General features: G+C 42.0%; 1 long non-coding RNA gene across 3 annotated transcripts; it reads left to right on the top strand.

The window, feature by feature from the left end:
* The first annotated feature begins 2,654 nt into the window (after positions 1-2,654).
* Positions 2,655-6,887, top strand: LOC112647597 (uncharacterized). Of its 3 annotated transcripts, none has more exons than XR_004815768.2 (4): positions 2,655-3,147; positions 4,367-4,513; positions 5,744-5,868; positions 6,136-6,887. It is a non-coding gene; the product is annotated as an uncharacterized LOC112647597 (long non-coding RNA). The 3 variants fall into 3 exon arrangements; XR_003128368.2 differs by lacking the exon at positions 2,655-3,147 and adding an exon at positions 3,573-3,601; XR_003128367.2 differs by lacking the exon at positions 2,655-3,147 and adding an exon at positions 3,583-3,699.
* The last annotated feature ends 231 nt before the right edge of the window (positions 6,888-7,118 follow it).

Raw genomic sequence — 7,118 nt, 5'->3', positions numbered from 1 at the left:
AGCGGAGCTGGGAAGAGCGCCCGGGGGTCATCATCTGCCAGGATTCCATGCTGAAGCAGAGGACTGAGGTGAAGCCTAAGGACACTACCCTGGCAGGAGCAGCCCCAATGGCCCAGTGGTTTAGCGCCGCCTCTGTCCTGGGTGTGATACTGGAGACCCAGGATCGAGTCCCACGTCGGGCTCCCTGTATGGGGCCTGCTTCTCCCTCTGCCTATGTCTCTGCCTCTCTCTCTCTCTCTCTCTCTCTATCATGAATAAATAAAATCTTAAAAAAAAAAAAGGATACTACCCTTGTGGGAATAAGGGGGGGGGGACCTCCATTTGGATTTTTATTTTTTAAGAGAGAAAGAGAGGCAGAGATACAGGCAGAGGGAGAAGCAGGCTCCATGCAGGGAGCCCGATGTGGGACTTGATCCAGGACTCCAGGATCACCCCCTGGGCTGAAGGCAGGTGCTAAACTGCTGAGCCACCCCCCGGATCCCCCCCTCCATTTGGATTTTGACAGAATCTCAGAAGAGAGGGTAAGTCCAGTCCTATACCAAAGTTGCAGGAAATTTGCCATGTTCTTTCCACATTCCTGCCCTCAGGCTATAAGAAAGTGCATGGATTGCAATCCCCAGGCCTGAGAATGTTGCTGGCAGGGAAAAAGGTCCCAGATAAGGTTCAGAAGTTGTCAATGAGAGTCCATTTTCTATCAAAGCAAAAGGAAGAACTGGGGAAAGCTGTCCATTTGAAGCCGAAGCAACATGGTAACTAAGGAAGCATTTTGCAGGTGAATAAAATGAAAGGAAGAGTTAAATGAGCATAGCAAGCATCAAACAGATGGGGGACTACCAGAAACAAACAAACCCAGGACGCCTGGGTGGCTCAGCGGTTGAGTGTCTGCCTTTGGCCCAGGGTGTGATCGTCGGGTCCCAGGATCAAGTCCTACATTGGGCTTCCTGCATGGAGCCTGCTTGTCTCTCTGCCTGTGTCTCTGCCTCTCTGTGTGTCTCTCATGGATAAATAAATAAAATCTTTAAAAAAACAAAACAAAAAAACCCCCAAAGAAACAAAAACACCAAAGAACATAAGAGAAGTCCCCTTCAATTGCTTTGAGCACAGAGAAAAATAATAAGAACATGAATTCAATAAGGCAAGAGTAAAAAACAAAAACCTCAGTTCACTGATGGAATTTAATAAAACAGGAGATGAATGGAGAGGTCAAGAAAAGAAAGACTAATGCATTGCTCATCTGTAGTAGATCATAGAGTAAATTCTACAGACTTTATCAGGGAAAGAAAGTATAAATGTCCTTTGAGGATAAAGGCCATGAGAGACATTTTTAAACTTGTTCAAACTTGGCACTTATAAGCCCTCTTGAAAAAAAGTTCTTAAAACCATGGTAAAAAAATGCCATACATGAAGAAACAATGGTAAAAGGACTCCAGATGAAGCAACTTAGGTATGATGACATCAAGGAATGAGTTGCCATCTATTGACATGAGGGAAGTTGTGTGCAAAAGAGGTCTTTGGGACTGAAACTCAATTTCAGTTCAATATGAGATGTCTGTGAGGCATTCCCAGTGGAGATGTTGAGTAGGTAGTTGTATATAAGAGACTAGAGGTTGAAGGAGAGGTCTGGGAGGAAGATATACATTTGGGAATCATAGATGTAGAGATGACGCTTGAGGCTGGGGGTTGGGTGAGATCACTCGAGGAATGAATGTAGAGAAAGGGGCCAAGGAATGAGACTTGGCTTACTCCAATGTTAAGAATTAGGGAGAAAGGAAAAGCAAGCAGAGATGGAGAAGGAAGGCCAGTAAGGTAGGAGGTAAACCAGAAGAGGGTGGTATCTGGAAAGCCAAGGGAAAGATGGGTATCAATGAGAAGTATGTGACCAGCTGTGTCAAATGCAGAGTAAAATGGGACTTAAGAATTGTTGTTGCCTTTATCGTGGGTGACTTGACAAGAGCTGTTTTATTGGAGTCGTATAGTTGAGAGCCTGATTGGGGGAGGTTTTATTTATTTATTTTAAAAAATATGTACATGTTTTATTTATTTTTTAATTTATTTTTTTATTGGTGTTCAATTTGCCAACATATAGAATAACACCCAGTAGTCATCCCATCAAGTGCCCCCCTCAGTGCCTGTCACCCAGTCACCCTCCCCCCCACCTCCCTTTCTACCACCCCTTGTTCGTTTCCCAGAGTTAGGAGTCTTTCATGTTCTGTCTCCCTTTCTGATAATTCCCACTCATTTTTTCTCCTTTCCCCTTTATTCCCTTTCACTATTTTTTATATTTGGGGGAGGTTTTAAAGACATTTGAAGAACTTTGCTGCAAATGGGGCAAATAAAGGGGATGGTAGCTGGCTAGGATGATGGGTAAAGATAATATTTTTTTAAAAAATGGGACTGGATGTGGTGAATAAAGGAGAAGAGGGATGATTTCTAATTCTATTAGGCAACTGACTGGTTAGCTCTAGCCTCAGTAGTGAGCTCTGGGTTGGAGATGTAAATTTGGGAATCATCAACATATTTAAGATTGTCTGAAGATTAGATGAGATATCCTAGGGAAGCATGTAGCCTGAGACAAGTAGAGGACCTAGTAGAGAATTCTGAGGACACCAATATTTAACAATTAGACAGAGGTATTGGATTCTACAAAGAAGCCTGAGGAAGAATAACCATGGGAGGAAAACCAGGAGATCATGTAGTCACAAAAGTCATAAGAAGAGACTGTTTTAAGATGGAAAATCACAAGAGTAAATAGTGCCAGGCATTCAGTAGAGATAAGGGCAAAAAATTCTAAGTGGAGTGTAGCAACAAAGGAGGTTATTTGTTTTTGTTTTTTTTTTTAAAGATTTTATTTATTTATTCATGACAGAGAGAGAGGGAGAGAGAGAGCGAGAAGCAGAGGGAAAAGCAGGCTCTGTGCAGGGAGCCGGACACAGGACTTGATCCCGGGGGTCCAGGATCATACCCCCGGGAGAAGGCGGCGCTAAACCACTGGGCCACTGGGGTTGTCCTACTTGGGGTCTTTTAATGAAAGACTTTCAGGGGGTATAATGAAGGAGAAACAAATTTTTCATGAGTTGAAAACTTACTGGGAGATGAAGTGGAAACCATGAGGACACAACTCTCTTGAGAACTCTGGCTGCAAAAGAGGTAGGAGAGAGATAGGGCAATACTTGGAGGAAGACAGGTTTCAGAAATGTCCTTTCAAGAGACATGCATGTCTAGATTGTTGGAAAAGTTCTCAGGGTGAGAAGAAGCTTCTCTGTGCCTTTGGGATGAAGCTGGTAGAGATACAGAAGGGAGGGTGATAAATACAGGAGAACGAGAGGGAGAGGGGGAAAGAGAGAGAGAGAGAGAAAGAGAGAGAGAATTGGTGGAATCAGATTCCCTGAGAAGGCAGAAGGACCTGGGACACAGAGAACAGAAAGGAGTAGTCTTTGACACCTATTCCATTATGACAGGAAGGATAAGAGAATGGGTAGAGATGCAGATAAATTAGTGGTGAGTGGCACAATTCTGAAGGAATTCTCTTTTGATTACTTCTATTTCCTTTGTGATGGAGGAGGTGAGGTCATCTCCTGACAGTGAGTGAGAGAATGATAGGGTAGGAAGTATGAGGAAAGTAGAAGAGTTTTAAAATAGTCTCTGGGAAAGAAAAAAAGACTAGTCACTTGGAAACACAGAAAAGGGAGTGGGAAGAATGTACGAGAGTTGTTTGTCCCTCTTTCTCCTTTGTCCCCTGCACCCAAGAAATGGACCTCTTTTCTTGTTAAATGTTGAGTGTTCAAAATGGATGCTCAGGGAGGATGTGGATAAGTTGGGCTTGAATTCCTCTAGGTGTCTTTCTAAAATTGTATTATATTGTGTGGTGGGGGAAGGGCAGAGAGAGACAGGGAGAGAGAGAATCTGAAGCAGGGTCCATGGTCAGTGCAGAGCTCAACATGGGGCTCAATCTCGGGACCCTGAGATCATGACCTGACCCAAAGTCAAGAGTCAGACACCTAACCGACTGAGCCACATCTCTCCTCTAGGTCCCTTAAAGGTCATTGTCAACAAATTCCTCTTGTCCATTCTGGTCTCAGCTTTGCAGACAGTTCTTTAGTGAGCCTACCTCAGTTCCTTGGCTTGGAGACATGAGGGGATGTTGATCTAATTACAGCAGGCCCTGTGGAAACACTGAAATTGGGACCCTAGAATTTGAGCTGTGGCAAAGAGGATGTTCAGTGAAGGAATTAGACATGTGGGAATGTCTATTACCATCTTCTACAGCAAGGTCACAAGCTTTGGCCCATGGACCATATCCAGTTCACTGCCTTTTTCTGTAATAAAGTTTTATTGCAACACAGCCATGTCTCTGTTTGCTTTTCAGCTACCACTTCATAACGGAGTGGTTGTGACAGAGATCTTCTGGACCACCAACTGAAGATATTGACTATCTGGTCCTCTTGCAGAAGATGTTCGTCAGTCTCTGTTCTAGAGGAAAGATGGGAAGGTTTCAGAGGAAGCATAACCTTGAGTAAGATCCCAACTCTGAGTCTCTTTCCTTCCTTTCCTTTTCTGCAAAATAAGGACACCGTTCATTGAATCATTCTTCCATTTAACAAACATTTATTGATTGCTTACTATGTGCCAGAAGCTGGGAGTGCAGAGATCAATAAGATCCAGGCTTGTCCTTTCAAAGCCCATAGCAGAGTTAAATGGGTAAACAAATAGTTGGAATACCTAGAGAGAAATGCTGTGTGAGTGCCATGGGGATGAAGGGGAGTTATCTCACCTGGCTCAGATGGCACTGGGAAGGCTTCAGAGAGAAACAGAAGAGGAGGGACCCATCAGCTTGTAGGGTTGCTAAGGATGAAAATGAAACCAGCCAGGGATTATTGTAGTGTAAGTAAAGATACACTGAGTCTGGGTGGCTCAATGGCTTGAGCACTGGCTCTTGATTTGGGCTTAGGTCATGATCTCAGGGTCCTGGGATCGAGCCCCATGTGCAGCACTGTCCTCAGCGGGGAGTCTGCTGGAGGATTTCTCTCCCTTTTCCTCTGCTTCTCCTCCCTGCTCCTGCTCTCTCGCTCACTCTCACTCTCTCCCTCTAAAATAAATAAATAAATCTTAAAAAACGATAAAGGGGAGTTTGGGAGGGGAATTCTAGGAGCACCAAGTTAGAAGAGATAAGTGATGGGAATTGGAGATGGAGCAGTGAGAGGTGGAAGGAGAGCCAGAAAAGTGTCAGGAATATTATTGGGACACAGGGAATTAGCCCTTCACTGTGCTCCTGACGTAGCTCCCTCTCTGATCATAGCCCTTTCTGTGGAGCCAAGGTACATTTTTTCAACTGTCCCAGCTGAGCACTCTAGCCAGCCACCATCAATCAATTGGAGTTTGTCCCTGATATGAAATCAGTTGGAGATCTTAAAGTACACACAAGCAATTTGTTAATCACAAAACACCCCCAAAATGTAATGAGGTGTGAAAGAAATGAAAATTTAGAAATATGATAATATGTGTAGTTCAACCCAGATATCAGAATGTGAAATATATTTTGGCAGTGAAAACCAGCACAAGGCATAACCCATTTCTAATGGATTCATTATTACTTTTCTCTAATTGAATCTGAGAAGCATACTCATTCCTGAAAATCATGCATACGTGTGATTTAGCTGAACAGATGGATTTCTAAAGTGCATGGGAGTTTGAATGGATTTAGAAATGAGGCCGATGGTCTTCTTTTTCTGTTTAAAATTTTCAGGAAATATTTCAAGCATTCAGAAAAGAGAATAATAGAACACCCATGTAATCCACTACCTAGATCTTAAAAGTGCCAATATTTTACTATACCTTCAGAGCTTAATAAAAAGAATAAAAACATTACAGGTAAGGTTGATGCCTCTTTTGTGCCTCTTCCCCATCTCCTCTGCCTTCTCAAAGGTTACTACTCTCTGGAAGTGTGTTTTTTTCATCTGTGTTTATATATTTTTGCTATGTTTATATTGATAAACATTAAACCTAATTGTTTTATGTGTTTTCAAACATTACATAAACGGCAGGCAACACAAGACTGTTCTGCAACTTGCCTTTATCATTCTACATTATGTTTTTGAAATGTATCCATGTTGACTCATGTGTTCATTCATTTTACAGCCAGTCTTCTGCTCTTTGAAACTTGCCCAAATTGTTGAAAACAGAAGCAGATACATCTGAAAGATTCTCAGTGGAAGATATGAAATAATTTGGTCTCAATTGTCTTCTCTTTCTGTCCTTTTTTTCCCTTCATCTCCCTTCCCTCTTTTTCTCTCTTGCTCTGTTAAGGATTTTGAATATAAGAAGAAACAGCAAAAGGAGAAGCTTGTCAGGAGGGTGTGACTTTAGCACCCATCTTCCAGAAAAGAGCAGACATTTTTCAGGAGCAGCTAACAGCTATCACATGCTGGCTAAGTGCAAGAACCCGTGCTAAGCATTTTACGTTCGTTTGGTGATCCTCAGTGTGACCCTTGGAGGTTTTCCTTGCCCAAGGCCCTGAGCTAGTAGGTGGAGAGTCTAACCAAGGATCCAGAGCTGTTGTGCTTAACCATTCAGAAAGAGAAGCCATGTTGATCCCAAGAAGGGACAGTGCTAGGTGAGCTATTAACAGTGAGGAGTCCCCCAGAGCTAGTGCTTTAACAACTTTTGGTATGATTCTATTTCCAAATTAAGTATCATAATTATTGTTCGTAACAAATAATAATAAAGCAGTAAACAAAGAATGTTTAGACAAATTTTTGGTTTTCAAAAAAAGAGCTTGTTTATTCTCATTACAAGAAAAAACCTTTTGTTAACTACCTATGGTGACAGATGTTAACTCAACTTATTAGTGATGATCTTTTTGCAATATACACAAATATCAAATTATTTTTGTGCACACAAAACTAATATAATGTTATATGTGGATTATATCTCAATAAAAACAATAATAATAACACAACATTTACATTTCTTAAAAAATCATGTTTACTTTTAGGGGTAACAATTGGAGTGGAGTAAGAGGAAGGTGTCTTGAGGGCAGGCAAGTTCTATTTCTTGAGATGCTTGCTACTTACAAGGGTGTATTCACCTTATGAAAATTCACCAAGCTGTCCATTTATGAG

Source organism: Canis lupus, chromosome 5 (genome assembly GCF_003254725.2).
Source record: "Canis lupus dingo isolate Sandy chromosome 5, ASM325472v2, whole genome shotgun sequence".
Lineage (NCBI taxonomy): Eukaryota > Metazoa > Chordata > Mammalia > Carnivora > Canidae > Canis > Canis lupus.
This window is presented reverse-complemented; position numbering and strand designations above follow the sequence as displayed.